This window comes from Bos taurus, chromosome 8 (genome assembly GCF_002263795.3).
Source record: "Bos taurus isolate L1 Dominette 01449 registration number 42190680 breed Hereford chromosome 8, ARS-UCD2.0, whole genome shotgun sequence".
Lineage (NCBI taxonomy): Eukaryota > Metazoa > Chordata > Mammalia > Artiodactyla > Bovidae > Bos > Bos taurus.
The window spans coordinates 13,657,387-13,682,063 of record NC_037335.1 but is presented as its reverse complement, the minus strand read 5'-3'; the positions used below and the strand labels follow the sequence as shown (position 1 = coordinate 13,682,063).

General features: G+C 37.4%; 1 long non-coding RNA gene across 1 annotated transcript in view; it reads right to left on the bottom strand.

Annotated features, from left to right (window-relative positions):
- Positions 1-402: 402 nt before the first annotated feature.
- The window catches only part of LOC132346039 (uncharacterized), a 47,891-nt gene continuing 23,616 nt past the window's right edge, over positions 403-24,677 (bottom strand). The window contains exon 3 of the long non-coding RNA XR_009495759.1: positions 403-774. This is a non-coding gene — a long non-coding RNA (uncharacterized lncRNA). The remainder of the gene's footprint in view (positions 775-24,677) is intronic.

The window sequence follows — 24,677 nt, the reverse complement described above, 5'->3', positions numbered from 1 at the left end:
AAATAGATAAAACACAAGGATTTACTGTATAACACAGGGAACTATATTCAATATATTTTAATAACTGAAAATAGTAAAGAATCTGAAATAAAAAATACATGTAACTGAAGCACTTTGCCATATACCTGAAACTAACAAAATATAAAAATAGAAATTTGTCACTTTGAGCCTCAGTTTCTTCATCTAGAAAGATTATTATTTTGGACAATCCTCTTTTTAAAGACTTTTTTGAGAAATAAATTGCCATAAAATTCAACGGCATGAGAAGCATACCCTTGGGTCTCTTACTAGGCACTCATTCAATTTGGGTTCTGATTCTACCTTCACATTGATCACCCTCAGGATTCAAATTTCCAATTGATTTTAGTTTAGCTTTAGTTTAAAAAATGTATTCTTACAAAGGGCAACATAGTTCTATGTTTCTTGTTTATGAGCCTTAAGCCAACTGCAGGAGACACACAGAGAAAGCCACAGGAGACATCTCTTTTTTATTTAAATTTAGACTAAAGTAAATGAAAAGATTTTAGAGGAATTATTTAAGACACAAATATCTGTATGGTTTTTGTTGGAGAAGGCATCACTAATTTGCTCTGGGAACAGCTGCACTTTATTGGACATGATCTTTTTCCCTGTGCAGATTTCCTCTTGCTTAGCCAAGGGACACAAAGAGAATGGCAGTTTAGTGCTCTGGAAAAGGCTGTCAGTTCCTCCTGAGCTCAGCTCCTGCATCTTAATGCAGCATCAGGTTTCTTGTAGACGACCACATTTCAGGCCCTTTGACAAAAGCCATATAAAAAAAAGATATGATGCTCAAGTAGAGGAGGTGGCTTGAATAATTTAACAGCTACATATAGACCTATGAAATATTAAAGGAACAATAGCGTTCAATGGGAATTTTATAGATTCTAGCTTGACATCCGTCTCTCCCTTACATAACTGGCTATTTGGCTACAGCAATAATTAATATGTTATGATAGAGAGATGGTAATTACAATGGAGTTAATAAGTGCTTTAATTAAAGCCAAACCAGCTTACTGACACTCAGGTATCTTAAACAGTTTTATAAAACTCAAATAATTTAAGCTTTCTTAAGAATACTGAGCTGATATTTAAAAAACAAAACAAAAAAGGAATATTCTATCCCGGCTATTTTAAAATAAATTTGTTCTGAACAAGAACTGTTCAGCTAGCACTTGTATTTCTTTTATAAATATGATGGACTTTAAAAATCCCTTTGTAAAGTGAAAGGCAAGAAAGCAGGCACAGGGTCTCTGAGGTTATTTTGTCACAATGTGAAGAATCAATGCTTCTCAATTCATATGGCACCTCCACATAATCTACCCCACTGTATTATCAGGAGCATCTCCATCAGAGACTGATTGTATTCCAGATATCCATATATAGCAGATGGTCTACAGAGGGACTTGCATTTTTCTTAATTGTGAATCTTTAGCTTAGATATCTATAACATTCCCTAAAAGTTTCTTATTGTTTGTAAAATATATTTACCTTTAATTTTCTTCACCTCTTTTGGCATAATAATGTGCTTACTTAGAAAAACCTGTAATTAGACCAAAATGTATCGTATGCACTTTAAGTGAAGTAAATGTTGGAGATATCTCATTTAAAAGAAAGGGACCTAATTAATCTTAAAAGCTTTTGCACAATGAAGGAAACTATAAGCAAGGTGAAAAGACAGCCTTCAGAATGGGAGAAAAGAATAGCAAACGAAGCAACTGATAAAGAATCTCAAAAATATATAAGTAGCTCCTGGAGCTCAATTCCAAAAAATAAATGGCCCAATCAAAAAATGGGAAAGAACTAAACAGACATTTTTCCAAAGATGACATACAGATGGGTAATAAACACATGAAAAGATGCTCAACATCACTCATTATCAGAGAAATGCAAATCAAAACCACAATGAGGTACCATCTCACACCAATCAGAATGGCTGCGATCCAAAAGTCTACAAATAATAAATGCTGGAGAGGGTGTGGAGAAAAGGGAACCCTCTTACACTGTTGGTGGGAATGCAAACTAGTACAGCCACTATGGAGAACAGTGTGGAGATTCCTTAAAAAACTGGAAATAGAACTGTCATACGAGCCAGCAATCCCACTGCTGGGCATACACACTGAGGAACCAGAAGTGAAAGAGACATGTGCACCCCAATGTTCATTGCAGCACTGTTTACAATAGCCAGGACATGGAAGCAACCTAGATGTCCATTGGCAGATGAATGGATAAGAAAGCTGTGTTACATATACACAATGGAATATTATATTAAAACATATATATAGAGAATTTAGAAAGATGGTAACAATGACCCTATATGAGAGACAGCAAAAGAGCCACAGATATAAAGAACAGACTTTTGGGCTCTGTGGGAGAAGGTGAGGGTGGGATGATTTGAGAGAAAACCATTGAAACATGTATATTACCATATGTGAAACAGATCACCAGTCCAAGTTTGATGCATGAAACAGGGCACTCAAAGCCAGTGCACTGGGACAACCCTGAGGGATGCGATGGGGAGGGAGGTGGGAGGTGGGTTCAGGATCAGGGACACATGTACACCCATGGCTGATTCATGTCAGTGTATGGCAAAAACCGTTAACAATATTGTGAAGTAGTTATCCTCCAATTAAAATAAATTAGTTAAAAAAAAAGAAAGTATCATGTTATTTTGCTATTGTTTCTAATAGGCCTCAGTTCTTCACTTCTCAATACAGTGCTCTGAGTTTTTACTTTGAAGAGACACCTAAGCATGAAGGAAGTGGAGGCAAAGAGGCTGGTTTCCCAAAGAGATACTTTTGTGCAATAGCTCCGATAGTGACCTCATTGTTAGAGAGTTTAACTTAGTTTTAGCAGAGATATTGTATTCCCACTGAATACTCATAATACATTTTAGGTTCTTGCAGTGTTTATGGAAATCTGTAGTGTGACTAGGACTAAATATGAGTCATTCTGTAGAGCCAATGGGTCCACAAAACAATGACTGCTATTCTCGGGACATTAATAGTCTCAGAATAGTCATAAAGTAAACTGCTAACTAGTGAGGTAATTCTGAATCAAAACAGCCCCTTCACAATATTTTATCATTTTTCAATTGTTTCCTCATATGAAATTTCAAGGGATATATACTTAGCATAAGGCCATAGGGAAGACTCGGAAAGAGGGGGTGCATTCCAGACAGAAGCAGTTCAGCAAACTAGACCTCATCAGTTACTGTGAATTCAGAGGTTACAACATCCTAAAAGATGATGCTCTGAAAGTGCTATACTCAATATGCCAGCAAGTTTGGAAAATTCAGTGGTGGCCACAGGGTGGGAAAAGGTCAGTTTTGATTCCAATCCCAAAGAAAGGCAATGCCAAAGAATGTTCAAACTACTGCACAATTGCATTCATCTCACACGCTAGTAAAGTAATGCTCAAAATTCTACAAGCCAGGCTTCAACAGTATGTGAACCAGGAACTTTCAGATGTTCAAGCTGGTTTCAGAAAAGGCAGAGGAACCAGAGAGCAAATTGCCAACATCCACTGAATCATAAAAAAGGCAAGTCCAGAAAAATTCCAGACATCTATTTCTGGTTCATTGACTATGTTAAACCCTTTGTGTGGATCACATCAAACTGGAAAATTCTTAGAGACAGAAATAACAGATCACCTTACCTGCCTCCAGAGAAATCTGTATGCAGGTCAAGAAGCAACAGTTAGAACCTGACAGGGAACAAGAGACTGTTTGAAAATTTGGAAAGGAGTATGTCAAGGCTGTATGTTGTCACCCTGTTTATTTAACTTGTATGCTTATTTAACTTATTTAACTTGTATATCATGCAAAATTCCAGGCTGGATGAAGCACAAGCACAAGCTCAAGATTGCTGGGAGAAATATCAATAACCTCAGATATGCAGATGACACCATCCTTATGAAGAGAGTGAAGAAAAACTAAAGATCCTCTTGATGAAAGTGAAAGAGGAGAGTCAAAAAGTTGGCCTAAAACTCAACATTCAAATGAGGTGGATGAAACTGGAGCCTATTATACAGAGTGAAGTAAGCCAGAAAGAAAAACACCAATATAGTATACTAATGCATATATATGGAATTTAGAAAGATGGTAACAATAACCCTGTACACGAGACAGCAAAAGAGACACTGATGTATAGAACAGTCTTGTGGGCTCTGTGGGAGAGGGAGAGGGTGGGATGATTTGGGAGAATGGCACTGAAACATGTAATATCATATATGAAACGAGTCGCCAGTCCATGTTCGATGAACGATACTGGATGCTTGGGGCTGGTGCACTGGGACGACTCAGAGTGCTGGTACGGGGAGGGAGGAGGGAGGAGGATTCAGGATGGGGAACATGTGTATACCTGTGGCAGATTCATGTTGATTTATGGCAAAACCAATACAATACTGTAAAGTTAAAAAAACAAAAAAACTAAGATCATGGCATACGGTCCCATCACTTCATGGTAAATAGATGGGTAAACAATGGAAACAGTGACAGACTTTATTTTCTTGTGCTCCAAAATCACTGTAGATGGTGACTGCAGTCATGAAATTAAAAGACACTTGCTGCTTGGAAGAAAGCTATAACAAACTAGACAGCATGTTAAAAAGCAGAGACATTACTTTGCTGACAAAGGTCCATCTAGTCAAAGCTATGGTTTTTCCAGTATGGATGTGAGAGTTGGACTGTAAACAAGGCTGAACAAAGAATTGATGCTTTTGAACTGTGGTGTTGGAAAAGACTCTTGAGAGTCCCTTGGACTATGAGGAGATCAAACCAGTCAATCCTAAAGCAAATCAGTCCCAAATATTCATTGGAAGGACTTATGATAAAGCTGAAGCTCCAATACTTTGGCTACCTGATGCGAAAAACTGACTCATTGGAAAAGACCCTGATGCTGAGAAAGGTTGAAAGTGGGAGGAGGAGAAGGGGACAACAGAGAATGAGATGGTTGGATGGCATCACTGACTTGATGGACATGAGTTTAAGCAAGCTCCCCGGGAGTTGGTGATGGACAGGGAAGCCTGGCATGCTGCAGTCTATGGGGTCACAAAGAGTCAGACATGACTGAGCAACTGAACAGAACTGATAAAACATGGGACATGTCTTTGGGAGCAGAGCTGCAGAGTTGGAAGAGCTAACTACCTTTGGAATCATTAGTAATTCTGTTTTCTTTTAAACAATACCCAACTTTTCCAGCTTCACTACCACTAGTCTTACCTCTTTTGTTCTAAACTAGTTAAATGGGACACCTGCTGGATTCTATATATTCTCTGTTAATGGTATAGGAAGAAAATTGCCATAACTCATTCCTTGATCTTAGTGAAATAATCAATAATAGGAGTATATCACTGATGTGCTTCAGTAGAGTATTTCCCCAGGTAAACAATACCAATCAGTCAAATCGGCATTTGAAGTGAAATTCAGGCCTACTTTATTCTCACTTTCATCCTTTGACACACTAATTTTCTTGGTCTTAGATACCTCTCACATAGTTCCAGCATGTACTTCATTAAATCATGTTCTGATCTCATTATTTAATAGGATAAACAATTTATTCATTTGAAAGTCTCACACATTACAGAGGTTACTTTGATTTTGTTATACAGTCAGGTTGCTTACATTCTTCTTTAATTTTGACACATTCTGTCCCTAGTCTATTCATTGGCAGGTGAATTCTTTACCACTAGCACCACATATCGTCAGTTAGTTTAAAAAACAAATTATAAATTAAAAATACAGAACCACTAACTGGTCAGAGGTTATAAGCTAACATGCTAAGCACGTCACTTTACTCAAAATATTGCTTTAAAAGGAAGATTAAAGAAAGGTAATTGTGATGCTTTTGGTGGGAGAGTGAAGATTTAGGAAAAGCAAGAACATAGTAGGGAACTGGAGAGGTTCTCAAGGATAGAATTATTTTTTTATCAATTCTGACATTTTTACAGCATTCCACAGGCATTCCTTTTATACATTTCAAAACTCATGGTTATAGTCAATTGCTACTCTGGGTCAATTATCACCAGTTACATTTCCATCTATTTCTTTCACTGATCCCTGGAAAGTCGAGCTGTCAAACTGACCTGTTGTGACTGTTCATGGCCAGTGGGAACTGGCTAGTCAAAAGTATGAAACTTCTCCTCCATTTTAAATACCATTTCAAATGTGAGTTTTAACCTAAAAGACACATTTGTCTTAAAAATATATATATTCCTGCCCCTCATCTTCAAGTCAATAGTGATTTCCCTATAACATAACCACATGCAATTTCACTACATAATTTTAATACATGCTCAGATTTCTTTATACTCTTTATTCCATTCCTTTTAAATCTAGTACTTGTTATAATCACCTATACAGATGACATTTCAAAGCTTTGTGTCTAAACTGTAAGGTTAGAAATGCATGTTAAATTTTGCAAATGATTTATGAGTTATAGGGTAGAATGATGTATATTATTATATGAGGGGTTCAGGAAGGGCCATTTATGCACAATTAAAGAAAAACAGGTATAACTGTTTTTTCTCAAACCTTGGCCTTTTTCCTTTTAACCTTCTGAAAGTCATTATGTCATATTTCAAAATTCTTATTTTGCTTGAGGGAAAAATTTAAGTCACATAACTAGGCCATAACATTCAAATGTTCAAGGTTTGATTTTTTTTCTGTATGATTTATAACAGTGCATGCTTTCATAATGTGTAATTTATCAGGTATGATGCAAGATTTTATGCCAGTTGTACAATTTATTCCTTAAATCTTTAATGGAAGAAGAGAAATTGATTGTTGAGATTAGAACAAGTTGCCAATAATTTCTTCATGACATCTCTATAAGGCATCCATCACTCATTTCCATTTTTAAACTGCGAACCTAACTACATTTTTTTATCCCCATGTAGAGATTAGCATAGAAACCCAAGGGTAACTTTTGCAGTTTATTCTGCTCTCAATATACTATTTTCATTATTACCACTGTTGTCATTCTCACTAGCATAATACCTATATAAATTATAGTGCTTCACAGGTTGAAAAATATCATGTCAGTTTCTCTCTACATTTTTTTATGAGGCCCAGCTGGTGTGCAATATTGTATAAGATGCAGGCATACAACATAGTGAATCAATTTTTAAAGGTTATATTTCATAGACATGCTGTGCTATGCTTAGTCACTCAGTTGTGTCCAACTCTTTGTGACCTCATGGATGGCAGCCCGCCAGGCTTCTCTGTCCATGGGGATTCTCCAGGCAAGAATACTGCAGAAGGTTGCCATGCCCTCCTCGAGGGGATCTTCCTGACCCAGGAATTGAACTTGGGTCTCCTGCATTGCAGGTGGATTCTCTACCAGCAGAGCTACCAGGGAAGCCCATGTTCCATATAATTACTACAACATACTGGCAATATTCCTGCATTGTACAATATACCCTTATCAGATCAGATCAGATCAGTCGCTCAGTCGTGTCCGAATCTTTGCGACCCCATGAACCGTGCACGCCAGGACTCCCTGTCCATCACCAACTCCCGGAGTTCACCCAGACTCACGTCCATCAAGTCAGTGATGCCATCCAGCCATCTCATCCTCTGTCGTCCCCTTCTCCTCCTGCCCCCAATCCCTCCCAGCATCAGAGTCTTTTCCAATGAGTCAACTCTTCTCATGAGGTGGCCAAAGTACTGGAGTTTGAGCTTTAGCATCATTCCTTCCAAAGAAATCCCAGGGCCGATCTCCTTCAGAATGGAGTGGTTGGATCTCCTTGCAGTCCAAGGGACTCTCAAGAGTCTTCTCCAACACCACAGTTCAAAAGCATCAATTCTTCGGCACTCAGCCTTCTTCACAGTCCAACTCTCACATCCATACATGACCACAGGAAAAACCATAGCCTTGACTAGACAAACCTTTGTTGGCAAAGTAATGTCTCTGCTTTTGAATATGCTATCTAAGTTGGTCATAACTTTCCTTCCAAGGAATAAGCGTCTTTTAATTTCATGGCTGCAGTCACCATATGCAGTGATTTTGGAGCCCAGAAAAATAAAGTCTGACATACCCTTATAGCTTATTTTATAAATAAAAATTTGTACCTCTTAATCTAACTGTATCTTGCCCCTACTCCTTCCCCCTTCCTACTGGTAACCACTAGCTTGTTCTGTGAGTCTGTTTCCTTTTTGTTATATTCACTAGTTTATTTTTTATATTCTCCATACAAGTGACATCATATAATAATTGTTCTTCTCTGATACATTCCACATAGCATAACATCCTCCAAGTCCATGTTACTGCAAATAGCAAAATGTTATTTTTATGGCTGAGTACTATTTCACTATAAATATATACCCCATCTTTGTCATCCATTCTTGTGTTGATGGACACTTAAGCTGCTTCCATATCTTAACAATTGAAATAATGCTTCAATGAACCCTGGGATGCATGTATCTTTTCAAATTCATGTTTTTGCTTCTTTTGATATATACCCAGGAGTGGAATTGCTGGGTCAATGGTAGCTCTGTTTTTAGAGAAATCCTCATACTGTTTTCCATAATGGCTGCATCCATCTGCATTCTACCAACAGGGTAAGAGAGTACTCTTTTCCTCCATATCTTTACTAACATTTAAAAAGCTAGCCCTTCTGACAGGTGTGAGGCCATAGCTCACTGTGGTTTTAACTTGCATTTCTCTCATGATTAATAAGGTTGAGCATCTTTTCATATGTCTGTTGGCCACCTACATGTCTTCCTTCAGTTCAGTTTAGTTCAGTTGCTCAGTGATGTTCGACCCTTTGCAACCCCATGAATCACAGCACACCAGGCCTCCTTGTCCATCACCAACTCCCGGAGTTCACTCAGACTCACGTCCATCGAGTCAGTGATGCCATCCAGCCATCTCATCCTCTGTTGTCCCCTTCTCCTCCTGTCCCCAATCCCTCCCAGCATCAGAGTCTTTTCCAATGAGCCAACTCTTTGCATGAGGTGGCCAAAGTACTGGAGTTTCAGCTTTAGCATCATTCCTTCCAAAGAAATCCCAGGGCTGATCTCCTCCAGAATGGACTGGTTGGATCTCCTTGCAGTCCAAGGGACTCTCAAGAGTCTTCTCCAACACCACAGTTCAAAAGCATCAATTCTTCGGTGCTCAGCTTTCTTCACAGTCCAACTCTCACATCCATACATGACCACTGGAAAAACCATAGCCTTGACTAGATGGACCTTTATTGGCAAAGTAATGTCTCTGCTTTTCAGTATGCTATCCAGGTTGGTCATAACTTTGATTCCAAGGAGTAAGCAACTTTTAATTTCATGGCTGCAGTCACCATCTGCAGTGATTTTGGAGTCCAGAAAAATAAAGTCTGACACTGTTTCCACTGTTTCCCCATCTATTTCCCATGAAGTGATGGGGCCAGATGCCATGATCTTTGTTTTCTGAATGTTGAGTTTTAAGCCAACTTTTTCACTCTCCTCTTTTACCTTCATCAAGAGGCTTTTTAGCTCCTCTTCACTTTCTGCCATAAGGGTGGTGTCATCTGCATCTATTCAAATCTATTCTTTAGCTCATTTTTAAGTTGGGTTGTTCATTTTTCTGATGTTGAGTTACATGAGCTATTTGCATATTTCAGATAGTAACCCCTTCTCGGTCATATCATTTCCAAGTATTTTCTCCCATTCAGTAGGTTTTATTTTCATTTTGTCAATAGTTTCCTTTGCTGTGCAAAAGGTTTTAAGTTTTACTATATTAGGTACTATTTATTTATTTTGGATTCTATTTGCTTTAGGAGATAGATGTAAAAAAAAATATTCCTGTAATTTATGTCAGGGAGCATTCTGCCTCTGTTTTCCTCTGATTTTATTTTTCCTTCTGGCTGGAAGCCATCACATCCATTAAGAGGGCCTTCACTGAACATCTGATCAGGAAAAGATACTATCTTTGAGCTCCTATGGTTAGTCAGTCTCATGTGAACTTTGCTATATAACGGGCAATGTTTTAGTTGTGGCTAAAGTTATGACATTGCTCTTTACGTGATTACATGAATGATGAAGTGATGATCCTAATGTAGAGGGCAAAGACCACGAGTAATAACTCAGTTATCAAAGATTCCTTGAAGCACTGTAAGTATTTGCCAATATCAATTACTATATATACATAAATAAGTAGCTCAGCAACTTTCTTTTAACATATCTATTGAAGGGTAAATCACATGCAATGCTACTAACTTTTTAAAGTATAAGACTCAATGGTTTCTCATATGTTTTCAGTTCTAGGACCAAAAGGAACAAAATTCAGCCAACACCCTGAATGATCAAAGACATGGAAACTGTCTTAGAGCAGTCATAAGGAAACACAGCCTGCTAACATGGTGATTTTAGACAGTGAGGACCACTGAAAAATGGAGGCATAAGGTAAGATATTGGTATGGTTTAAGACGCAAATATGTGGTAATTTGGCCAGTAAGTTTCCACCAAATTTGGCCACTAAGTTTCCACCAAATTTTTTTCTGATAGTTCCATAAGGGTTCCCCTCACGTATAACAAGTTGCATAACAGACCCCAATTATTTGATCAACAAACATATAACTCTAACCAAGATATTTAAAATGAAGTCAAGTGTCTAAGATAATTCAAGTGTTCAAAGATTGGGACTGTACCATTTTATGTTATTGTTCAGTCACTAAGCTGTGTCCAACTCTTTGTGACCCCATGGACTGCAGTATGCAAGGCTCCTCTGTCCTTCACTATCTCCTAAAGTTTGCTCAAACTCATGTCCATTGCATCAGAGATGCTATCTAACCATCGTATCCTCTGCTGCCTCCCCTTCTTTTGCCTTCAATCTTCCCCAGCATCAGGGTTTCTTCCCAGTGAGTCAGCTCTTCACATCAGGTGGCCAAAGTGTTGGAGCTTGAGCTTTAGCACCAGTACTTCTAATGAATATTCAGGGTTGATTTCCATTTGATCTCCATGCAGTCCAAGAGACTCTCAATAGTCTTCTTCAACACAATTCAAAAGCATCAGTTCTTTAGCACTCAGCCTTCTTTATGGATCAACTCTCACATCTGTACATGACTACTGGAAAAGTCATAGCTTTGACTATATATTCCTTTGTCTGCGAAGCGATAAACCTCAATATTAAAGGCAGCTAGACCGTGGAAATTAAACATGAATAAAGGGAAGTTTACTTCTTTTTACTCTGGATTAGTAAAATATCTGACTGTGATTTGGGAAACACAATGTCCTGTGTGATATTAGAGTCCACTCTGATATGAATTAGCCACATGTGGTTAACGGAGAACCATTCTGGTGCCTGATAACATTGCCCTGAGAAAGTGGCAGTACTGCTATATTTAGTTGTTAATCTATTTCAGTCCATCAATTTGAATATTCATTAAACATGTCAGCAAGATAAAATGCAAATAAATAAGAAGACAATTTGCAAGGGTGTTGATAAATGTGTGACACTGATAAAATAACAACATAAAATTTATTAAACAAGCTTAGATCCAATTAAAATCTTTCTAAGATTTTCGATGTTATTTCTCAAGGCATTTCTGTGTTCAGGAGGATGCAAGCCCATTTGTTTAGCTCTCCATTTCCTCCTTAGAGTCTACCTTCATATCTACAATACATAATGTCTTTAGGAAGAATTTTTTTTATCATTACCGGCTATCATTATGCAGAAAACACTCAGGTTTATGTCTCTCAATTTGATAATTTAGCTTTGGCTGCAGATGATCTGATTCAGAGTCCATCTACAGTGAATAATTGAATGTCAGAAATGTTTTAAATTAAATTCCAACAAAGATGAAATGCTTTGTGGAGGAATCTTAATGTTTGTTAAGTTCCTGTCCTCCTTTTCATGGCCTCTTAATGGCTGCAATCTTGTATCCACTTTTCCAAAGAAAAGTCAGCACACAATTTAAGAGTCTGTGGTGGGAGCCTTCAGTCATATTAAATTTCTGCCTCTGTGTTCTTTCACCATCTTAAGTACACTGTAAGCACAAAATAAAAAGTATAGCAATGGAAGAGGGTTTTTGACTGGGTGGCATAATTAATGTCATTACATATTTCATTTCCTGTTAATGGATGTAGATATAAGAAATAGGTCTGGTTAATGTTCTCTCATGGATAAATATAAATAAGATTCTGGTGGAATTCAGGAGCAGTGGTCCTCTGATATACTCAATAGTCAACTGAGTTACCAATTGATATTGTAGAACTAGTAGGTAACTTACACATATGTGCACTTCGATTTGTAGATTCAATATATATTCTTATGGAATTGAAGTACAGGGAAATTTGAGGTGTGCTGGCACTAATTTGGTTTAGAGACAAAATATAAACTTTAGATTAAATTGACTTGGATTCAATTTCTAGCTGTTACTCTTTATTATTTATGTGACACTGGGAAAGTTACTAAATAATCTTCAATTTCCTCATTCATAAACTGAGAGGGAATTATATTACCCTCATTTATTAATTCAAGCAATACATATTTACTGTATATACATAATGAGCTAGTCATAACCAGCAAAGGATGAAAGATTAGACAACAAACCAAATTTCTACCCACATGGGCCTTAAATTCTAGTGAGACAATGAATGAGAAAATGAAATGTGTTAGATAATTATAAATATTAAGAAGTAAGAGAGAAATGATGTGAAAGTGGGTCAGGGGATATGTGTATATACTGTGTGTGTGTACACATGCCTTTCCCCAGTTGTTTAATCAAGCAGTGTTTACACATACAGTTTGGAGATTATATATATATATATATATATAAAATATAGTTTGCATGTATATAGCTTCCCTGGTGGATCAGTTGGTAAAGAATCTGCCTGCACTGCAGGAGACCTGGGTTCAGTCCCTAGTTTGGAAAGATCCCCTGGAGCAGGGCGTGGTAATCCACTCCAGTATTCTTGCCTGGAGAATCTACATGGACAGATGAGCCTGGTGGACTATAGTCCATGGGGTGACAGAGAGTCAAAAACGACTGAGCGATTAAGCACAGCACAGCATTATATGTAACATCTGGGAACAGAACAGTCAGCTATTATTTATTGGTCAAATAAACATTTAATGTTGGAAAAACAGCTCCAATTTCATATTTCCTGCAAAACAGGAATCAGGTGTCTTATGACACCAGAAAGGAAGACATAAAATTTCTAGATTCAAATGTGTTCTGTTTAATTATTAAAATACACATGAAGGGATGCTGATCACACAAGAAATGTTACTGAAGGCAGGAAAAACTGTCAAATTCCTGTGACTAAATATGCTAGGTCTAGCATGTGCTATGATGTTTTTTTGTAACCTAAGAGGATTTTCAAGAAGAAAGCTTGACCCTGTCTGCAATTCTTCACCTGCTTCAGTTTCTTTGCTGTTCCCAAGAAGTGTGACTTAGTAAGTACATCCTGCTTAACATGAAACTGGTGTCTTTCCTTCTAAAACCCTCTATGAAATGGCTAACTCATTGTTACTTGCACCCCTTTACAAAAAATCATTGCTGTAAGAACACATAAAATTTCAATACAGTGTTTCTCATTGTTATGGATTTTTGATGACCTGACTTTAAATTTTGTATGTTTTGGCTTTTTTATTGAATTAACAGACTAGTAAATCACCAGACACATATTTATCATCATTAAAAACATCTCCACATTTTCTTCTTACTTGTTCCTGTAAATATATTCATGTTTTATGTGATTGAAAGTCACAACATATAGGATCATCATATCTAAAAATGTATGTGGAGGGAAAAAATCCTTAAGTCATTGGTATTGTGCATGATTTTTATTTTTATTAATACTGTCCTATATTTTTTTAAAAAATAAATATTAGATTTTTAAAAAGTCTGTTCTCCACTGTGCTCAGTTATATTGACTTTTTGCAACTCCATGTACTTTGGCCCACCAGGTACTTCTGTCCATGAGATTCTTCCAGGCAAGGATACTGGAATGGGTTGCTATCCCCTTTTTTGGGAGAATTTCCCAATCCAGGGATTAAACCCACATCTCTTGCATCTCCTGCATTGGCAGGCAGATTTTTTTTTTAAGCCACAGGTTAGAGAAAACAATTTTATATATACCAAATACTCTAAAATAAAAAAGGATACTAAGATAAGAAACTATCTCATCTAAAATATGAAACCATTTCATGTAAAATGAAATTCTCTAGAAGAACTAGGAGTGGTAATTGCTTTCACTACTGTTTTCTTGTCTGATAACTTCTCCATAGTAAGAATACATCACCTTTACATCAAAAAAAAGTTTCATCTTAATAGCAAATTTTATTTTATGTTATTTATCTGGATAGATGTCTTAAATGAGTTAGGTTCAATAATGTGCTATGATGATTCTCTCTCCTCTATCTAAATGCTACAACTTAGGATATTTTAAACTTTGATAGATCATTGTCATTCACCAATAATAGCTTTAAAATATGTATTTTATTAATTATATTGAGAATAGATTCCCAGATGCAGAATGTATCTCTAACACCAATGCTACTTCCACTGCCTAACCACCTGCTTCATCTCCAACAGGAGTTGCCCGCTATTGATTTTGGTCAGTATCGGCAAAGAGAAGGTCCCCAAGCCAGAGACTAAGAACACCACCAGTGTCATTTTCAAAGATCGACTACATCCAGGCCTTAGAAATAAACAGAGTGCCTGTGAGGGTCTTGGAATTTGGAGTACTAATCTGTACATAGGGTCTGTGGCGTCTTCTTCAGTGCCTCTTGGGTCTAGGAATTTATCCAGGAGTAACCCATTTCAAACTAGAACAAGCCTGACACCCCAGAAGGAACACAAGCAAAGAACTACAGAGGTGGCAGTCAATCAGCTGGAGGTGCGATTGGTGGGACTGAAATTTGTATGTTCTCAGGCTCCATTGGGTTCACCTACCAGGTCATCTGGATTCAGGGGAATTCCCACACTGGTGTTTCTAAGCCAGACCTGCCCAGGGTGTCTAAGCCTGATATCCAGGGTCTGCAGGAACCTGCATGCAGGCAAGAATGGAAGCCTCCTGTTAGGTGAACAGGTGGATAGAATTTGACAACCTTCTGTGGGGACAGCTCTTAATATCTGTTGGATCTAAATGATTCTCCAAGAACATCCATAACTAAGAGAGATCTGTCCACATTTCCAGGTTTGCAAACTGGCTCTGAAAGGAGCAAAATTGCCTTCCCCAATAAGAGTTTAGGGTGCTCTGGCAGCACTTACCTGACTCCAGGCTTATGAGGCTAGGGCTTTACTATTACTGGGAAAAGACCCAGAGATTCTACAGTCAGGGAAGGACTGTCTACTTATCCACCCATTCTCCTGCCACATGCTTCTCAGCTCTGAATTTTATTTCCCTTCACAACCTTGGATGGGTGATATGAGAAACTAGAAGATCCTGGCCATATCTAAGCTGTATTCAGAGGCATCCCAATGTGAAATAAAAGACGAGAAATGTGACCCATCTTCTTACATGTACACTTATCCTTGAACGTGTACTCCAAATTTGTTTTTACTGGTTTGGAAATAAAATTAACTGAGAAACCCTCTTCACCATTCCTGTTTACAGGAAGCTCCCCCCGACCACCGCCATTCTTTTTTTGTCAAGTACGAGATGAGTAATTTTTTATTTAGTGACTTTCTTTCCTATTGTTGTTGTTGTTCAGTCATTAAGTCCTGTTTGACTTTTTGCGACCCCACAGACTGCAGTGCACCAGGCCTCCCTGTCCCTCACCATTTCTTGGAGTTTGCCCAAGTTCATGTCCATTGAATTGGTGATGTCATCCAACCATTTTATCCTCTGTTGCCCTCTTCTCCTTCTGCATTCAATCTTTCCCAGCATCAGGGTCCTTTCCATGAGTTGGCTTTTCTCATCAGGTGGCCAAAGTATTGGAGTTTCAGGTTCAGCATCAGTTCTTCCAATGAATATTCAGGACTGATTTCCTTTAGGACTGACTAGTGTGATCTCCTTGCTGTCCAAGTGAGTCTCAGGAGTCTTCTCCAGCCCCACATTTCAAAAACATCAATTCTCTGGTCCTATGCCTTCTTTGTGGTCCAACTCTCATATCCATATATGATTAATGAAAATACCATAGCCTTGACTGTATGGGCCCTTGTCGGCAAAGCGATGTCTTTAATATGCTGTCTATGTTTTTTTTTTTTTTTTTTTTATAGCTTTCCTTCCAAGAAGCAATCGTCTTCTTGTGCATGATTGTGCATTGTTTTCTAATACATGTATGTATTTGAAAGGGCATAATAAATTTTAGAATCAAGCTTCTAGGTTTCACTTTTTTTAAGTTCTTAGAGTTCTGATTATTATTTACAGATTGATTAAGACACTTTGACTATCTTTACCAAGATGAGTATTCTTTTCCAGACGCCTGACATGCCATTCCATTTACTGAGGCATGTCTAGACTTACATATGTTTTGAAAGTTTTTATAGGTTTACAGATTTTTAATTACAGCGATCCTTCAGTTTTTTTTGTTAAAAAATTCAGTGAGTATTTATATTCTATTGCCATCAGTCATGTCTTTTTATTAGCCTCCAAAGCTCTTGTCTTTCTTCTTTTTTTTTTTTTTACTATTGATGCAATAATTGACATACATTTTATTAGTTTTCAGTCTACAACACAGTGATTAGACTTCTATGTATGTTGACCTCATCACAATAAGTTTAATTATCATCTGTCACTATTTAAAGTTATTGCAGTCTGATTGACTATATTCCCTATTCTGTGTATCATGTTTCCATGACTTATTTTCTTTATCACTAGAAGTTTGTGCCGCTAAATCCCTGTCACCTACTGACTTGAAAAAAGTGTTTAATTTTTAAATGGGTTATATGTGCCCACTGTAAACATTTCAAGAAGTGCTTTCATTTATATAATGTTATAAACAGGATCTGTCATTTCTTTCTTTTTAAACCATTTTGTACATTTGAAAGTCTTTTGTACATAAATTTAAAATCCTTATATTGCTTATTTTAATTTCATTTACTATACTTTCAAGTAGAAAACTCAAAGACTGTTAATAATACTCACTCTACATAATCTTCCTGAGTTTAGCAGTAATGCCTATTACAGTGCTATACATGATTTTCGTTTATGAATTAATTTTATGTTTACATATTCATCGTTTTTATTTGTGTGTATGTGTGCTCAATTGTGTCTGACTCTCTGTGACTCCACACTGCAGCCTGCCACGTTCCTCTATTCATGGAATTTTCCAGGTAACAGTACTGGAGTGAGTTGCCATGTCCTATTCCACTTTATCTTCCAGACTCAAAGATTGAATCTGCATCTCTTGCGTCTCCTGCAGATTCTTTACAACTGTACCACCTGAAGCAGTTTTTAAATAATGTTTTGAACTTCATAAGTTTTCAAGGAAATTATTCTATAAATTTTATGCTGGCCTATTAATATGATGAACTGTATTAATATATTTCATAATAGTGAATCATGTTACATTCTTGAATTAAATTTGTATGCTGAATTTTTAGCAATAATTTTATACCAATATTAATAGTACGTCTGGTTTTGATATCTTCTCATTGCAAGAAGCTTATAAATGTATTATTAATGCTTTCTGATTTCAAAAGATAGTATAGATAATTTCCCTGGTAGCTCAGGTGGTAAAGAATCTGCCTGCAATACAAAAGACTTAGGTTCTATCCCTGGGTTGGGAAGATGCCCTGGAGAGGGAAATGGCAACCACTCCAGTATTCTTGCCTGGAGAATCCTACAAAAAGAGGAGAAATTTTCCTGCTTGAAAATACATGTATCTGGTGAATGTTGAGCTGTTACCAGTGCATTTTGAAACAAAGTTTGTAATGGAGATTTATTAATGCTTTTAAAAATATTATTGATTTATATGATTGGCTTCGTTGCTTTTGTTATATTTTTAGTTTTGGAAAGTTATGTATCTAAGTATCCATCTAGTTAACATGAAAGTATGCTGTTTCTATGTACATTAAGTTGAGATGCTTCCATAATAATTATTTCCATCTAAAGTCTCAGTATTAACTCTGATACCTATTTCATGTTGATTTTGAAATCAAAGTGACAGAACTTTATGGACTTTTAATACGCATATTCTCTTCATATTTTTTCTAAGCAAATCCTTATTTGCATTCTACCTAGAGCATTTTAAAGTCATTCTCTTCAAACGAAAGTGGCATTATTCATTTCCTTGTATCTTAAGAAGTCAAATTGTATGAAGGAAATAAATTTCAGGGACTGATACTTTTCTTGAAACTATATATGAGAAATGCCCAGAAATTCATGGTTTGAATATAATAGTACAGAGTTACATGATCCGGTATATTCTGCATAGACAAATCAATATATATATATTTCTTTTCTATTTTGCTGCTTCATTTAGAATCTCTATGCCAAAGCAAAATGTAAAAATAGTGGCACTATAATAAATATTTAGGAAGGTTTCCATTATTTTAAACTTTATATTTACATCTTTTTATTTTATTCCTTTAGAAATTGAGTGATATTTAATGTGATATTTTGACTTTTTTTTTAAATTATTGGTTAAATGTAGTAGATTGAATTGAGTCCATAGCTTGACTCATGAGATATGTAGGACAAGTAAGAATTAACAAAGAGGAATGCACAGATAAATGGAAGCCCAGAATTGATGTGCCTTTCATTTGTATTCAGTTCAGTTCAGTCACTCAGTCGTGTCCGACTCTGTGACCCCATGAATCGCAGCACACCAGACCTCCCTGTCCATCACCAACTCCTGGAGTTCACTCAGACTCACGTCCATGGAGTCAGTGATGCCATCCAGCCATCTCATCCTCTGTCGTCCCCTTCTCCTCCTGCCCCCAATCCCTCCCAGCATCAGAGTCTTTTCCAATGAGTCAACTCTTTGCATGAGGTGGCCAAAGTACTGGAGTTTCAGCTTTAACATACAAAGTGATAGGTTGTTTTGTCGAGTCTAGGATGATACTCTCTGTATGGCAGAATCTCAGACTTCAGGCTGTCATTAACTTTCTCTGTGAGAGGAAAGCAACACTCTTGTAAGGTAGTTCATTTCAAGTGTAGCTGAACTCCAAGGCATTTACCACAGGTGGTTATAATCTGCTCTGCCCTGTCCTGACAGGAAACAGATTAGCTAGCTTTTAACATTTTCTTCTCAGAATCTGTATTCTAATTGTAAAGATTTAAATATTCAGTCCCTAAATTGCCCTACAACAATCCTAGAAAGCCTATATAAGCATTTACTGTGTAAGTGTAAAATTAAAGATTTATTAATATGGCTAACATGTATGGATTTATGTTTCTTATTTCACTAAGATGTTGACTTACAAGTAAATATTCATGTCTATAGACTCCAGGTGCCTCACTGAGCTACCCTCTGACAAGTAGGCTGGTTCTGCTAACTTAGGGAATTATTTGAGAAGCCTTCTTAAAATTAGTCATTATGTTCAACTACAGGACTGGAAAAGGTCAGTTTTCATTCCAATCCCAAAGAAGGGCAATTTCAAAGATTATTTAAACTACCACACAATTGCAATCATTTCACATGCTACCAAGGTAATGCTCAAAATCCAGGCTTCAACCGTACATGAACCAAAAACTTTCAGATGTTCAAGGTGGATTTAGAAAAGGCAGAGGAACCAAAGATTAAATTGCCAACATCCACTGGATCATAGAAAAAGGAAGAGAATTTCAGAAAAAAAAAAATCTACCTCTTATTCATTGACTACGCTAAAGCCTTTGACTGCATGAATCACAACAAACTGTGGAAAATTCTTAAAGAGATAGGAATATCAGACTGCCTAACCTGCCTCCTGAAAAATCTATATGCAGGTCAAAAAGCAACAGTTAGAAATGGACCTGGAACAACAGACTGGTTCAAAATTGAGAAGAGAGTACATCAAGGCTACATATTGTCATCCTGTTTCTTCAACTTATATGCAGAGTACATCATGCAAAGTGCCAGGCTGGATGAAACACAAGCCAGAAGCAAGACTTCTGGGAGAAATATCAATAACCTCAGGTATCCAAATGACACCACCATCATGGCAGAAAGCAAAGAGGAATTAGCCTCTTGAAGGTGAAGGAGAAGAGTGAAAAAGCTGGCTTAAAACTCAACATTCAAAAAATGAAGATCATGGCATCCAGTCCCATCATTTCATGGCAAATAGATGGGGAAACAATGGAAACGGTGACAGACTTTATTTCCTTGGGCTCCAAAATCACTGTGGACGGTGAATGCAGCCATGAAATTAAAAAGATGCTTGCTCCTTGGAAGAAAAGCTATGACCAACCTAGACGGCATGTTAAAAAGCAGAGGTATTATTTCACCAACAAATTTCTGTATAGTCAAAGCTATGTTTTTTTGTTTTTCCAGTAGTCATGTATGGATGTGAGAGTTGGACTATAAAGAAGGCTGAACACTGAAGACTTGATATTTTTGAATAGTGGTGTTGGAAAAGACTCTTGAGAGTCCCTTGGACTGCAAGAAGATCAAACCAATTAATCCTAAAGGAAATCAACCCTGAATATTAACTGGAAGGTCTGATGCTCAAGCTGAAATTCCAATACTTTGGCCACCTGATGCAAACATCCCAGCTCAACTCTGTTGCTGGGAAAGATTGAAGGCAGGAGGGTAAGGGGTCTACAGAGGATGAGATGACTGGATGTCATCACTGACTTAATGGACATGAATTTGAGCAAGCTCTGAGAGATGATGAAGGACAGGGAAGCCTGATATGTTTCAGTCCATGGGTCACAAAGAATTGGACACAACTCAGCGAATGAACAAAACCAACAAGAATAATTTTAGAAGTTTATGAGTCTTTAATTTTCTCAAGATGAGGTTGAATTACAGGTACAGTTTTTTAAAACTCAAGTCTTAGCCACATTTTCTTGTTAATGCTGTGCTCCTGATAGAGGTTTTCTTGCCTGTTACTTTAGCCAGTATTGACTTTTTGTTTATAATGGCATATATATATATATATATATATATATATATATATATATATATATGTATGTATGTTCATCCAGTAAGAATCCTTGACATATACAGAGTATGACTGACTACTACTTTCCTGAAGTTTTATGATATTAGAGTGTGGTTAAATCAATTTCTAGTTAAAAGGGAAATAGTATGAGTTATTGGCACTTGTCACCAGCACACACGGGGCTCGTGCGTTGGCTGCTGATAAAATAGTGACTAATCACATGAAACTCTTTTTTTTAAATCTTGAGTGTGGCAGTCACTAAAACTGTAAAGTAAAGGCAACTGTTATCCCAGAGTGTTAGCTTTAGCTTTCCTGTAACTTCACCAGGTTTCCACACTGTTGTACATTTTATCTAATGTCATTTTTCTGAGACTAATGCTATGCTCTATTTTATGAGTGCTATGGTGGCTCAGACGGTAAAGTGTCTGTCTACAATGCGGGAGACCCAGGTTCGATCCCTGGGTCGGGAAGATCCCCTGGAGAAGGAAATGGCAATCCACTCCAGTACTTTTGCCTGGAAAATCCCATGGATGGAGGAGCTTGGTAGGCTACAGTCCCTGAGGTTGCAAAAAATTGGGCATGACTGAGTGACTTCTCTTTCTTTCCAACATAAAACCCCAAACTCCATCTATTGGTATAATATTTAGATTTTGGTTATGATAGTTTGATTCAAATTGTTTGATGATGATGACAACAATACTTTTGCAAGCTTTTTCAACAAAACATCACTATTTCATCTGACACTTTCTTGCAAATAGCATGGACTTTAAAAACCATGAATGTGATGGATCTTTAAAACTATATTGTATGTAATTTTAAAATGCTATTAGGGTAAACAGACTGAAGGATAATAGGTGTATAGACAACTATGCCTCACAAAATGTAAAAATTAATTTGAGAAAGGTTTATCACCATGGCATTTGATTATCCTTGTATTTCTCTCAAGTCTGAGAGAAGGCAGTCCAACGATAGCCTATCATTAGGTCAGATTAAAATTAGCTTTAAATATAATTATTTTCATTCAGAGACACACTTTCTTTATCCTCCACCCAAACTCCTAATTCAAGAAGGCAATTAATTCAAATTTATGTAAGTATGGGATTTTAAAAGATGATGGTTTTGGAGACATATACACTTCCAGATACTTCTGGCATAAGAAAGATCACACACGTGCTAATATACTAATTTACATCTTAAGCTTGAACCCCGGACACTATTTTCATGCTGCTGCTGCTGCTGCTGCTAAGTCACTTCAGTCGTGTCCGACTCTGTGCGACCCCAGAGACGGAAGCCCACCAGGCTCCCCGTCCCTGGGATTCTCAAGGCAAGAACACTGGAGTAGGTTGCCATTTCCTTCTCCAATGCGTGAGAGTGAAAAATGAAAGTGAAGTCGTTCAGTCGTGTCCGACTCTTAGCGACACCATGCACTGTAGCCCACCAGGCTCCTCCACCCATGGGATTTTCCAGGCAAAAGTACTGGAGCGGGGTGCCATTGCCTTTTCCGACTATCTTCATAGTGGTGGGCAATTACTTTTTAACATAAGACTAAGGAGTAATGAAAATGCTTCAAACTTGTATTGAGCTGTTTGAAGTATTACTATAATTCTAACATGATGTATGGGCTTCACTGGTGGCTCAGTGGTAAAGAATTCCCCTGCCAAGGCAGGAGATATGGTTTGATCCCTGGGTCACCAAGATCCCCTAGAGGAGAAAATGGCACCAATTTCAGTATACTTGCCTGGAAATCCCATGGACAGAGGAGCCTGATGGGCTATAGTCCAAGGGGCCACAAAAGAGTTGGACACAATTTAGTGACTCAGTTCAGTCCAGTCGCTCAGTCATGTCCAACTCTTTGTGACCCTATGAATCACAGCACGCCAGGCCTCTGTGTCCATCACCAACTCCCAGAGTTCACTCAGACTCACGTCATTTGAGTCAGTGATGCCATCCACCCATCTCATCCACTGTCGTCCCCTTCTCCTCCTGCCCCCAAACCCTCCCAGCATCAGAGTCTTTTCCAATGAGTCAACTCTTTGCATGAGGTGGCCAAAGTACTGGAGTTTCAGCTTTAGCATCATTCCTTCCAAAGAAATCCCAGGGCTGACCTCCTTCAGAATGGACTGGTTGGATCTCCTTGCAGTCCAAGGGACTCTCAAGAGTCTTCTCCAACACCACAGTTCAAAGGCACAAGATGGTTTTAGAAAAGGCAGAGGAACCAGAGATCAAATTGCCAACATCCACTGGATCATCGAAAAAGCAAGAGAGTTCCATAAAACATCTATTTTTGCTTCATTGACTATGCCAGAGCCTTTGACTGTGTGGATCCCAATAAACTGGAAAATTCTGAAAAAGATGGGAATACAAGACCACCTGACCTGCCTCTTGAGAAATCTGTATGCAGGTCAGGAAGCAACAGTTAGAACAGGACATGGAACAACAGACTGGTTCCAAAGAGCAAAAGTAGTACGTCAAGGCTGTATATTGTCACCCTGCTTATTTAACTTATATGCAGAGTACATCATGAGAAACGCTGGGCTGGATGAAGCACAAGCTGGAATCAAGATTGCCAGGAGAAATATCAATAACCTCAGATATGCAGATGACACCACCCTTATGAGAAAAAGTGAAGAGGAACTAAAAAGCTTCTTGATGAAAGTGAAAGTGGAGAGTGAAAAAGTTGGCTTAAAGCTCAACATTCAGAAAACGAAGATCATGGCATCTGGTCCCATCACTTCATGGGAAATAGATGGGGAAACAGTGGAAACAGTATCAGACTTTATTTTTCTGGGCTCCAAAATCACTGCAGATGGTGACTGCAGCTGTGAAATTAAAAGACGCTTACTCCTTGGAATCAAAGTTATGACCAACCTAGACAGCATATTCAAAAGCAGAGACATTACTTTGCCAACAAAGGTCTGTTTATTCAAGGCTATGGTTTTTGCAGTGGTCATGTATGGATGTGAGAGTTGGACTGTGAAGAAAGCTGAGCGCGGAAGAATTTAGTGACTACAATGTAACAAAATATGATGTATAATTATATTGTTTTACAATCAGGAAATAAATAGAAGTAATCCTTTATGAATTTCGTAGAATGCACTCTCTGTATGTCCTAGCTAGCCCTCACTGAATGAGTGATTTCCATAGTACATGGTGACACAACAAAAATGACAAAAATAACACTTAGTACTTGCTAATGACAACTTTTTTTCCATCTAGAGGAAGAAGGAATACATATAAACCAAAATTAGCATGTTAAAAAAGCAGTAGAAATTAATAAATGGCAGTAAAGAGAAGAAACAAGAATGATGTGGATGGGAAAACTGCAATTTAAAAGTACGTTCTAATACATGAGACATCAAATTGCAAACATGGAAACAAATATTAAAACGTCTTTCTTTTAAAATGAAATGACAAAGTTAAAAATAAGACCCAGCCTTACAGAAAAGAGCACATTTAATCACTAAATGGAACTCAAGATAGCTGTAGTAAATTCTTGTTTTTTGGTTCTTTTTCTTTAATGTTCAGGGGGAAAAATTACTACTAATAGAGTCATGCTGGGATAAAAGTATGCTAAACCGTTAGTTTCTACACTTCAGAGGAAAACATCAAGGATTTATTCTTTTTTTAATTTTCTGACAAATATTTCCAAACAAGTATTGGTATTTTATTATCCAACATAGTATTTTATCTGTTATTTTATGTATTGT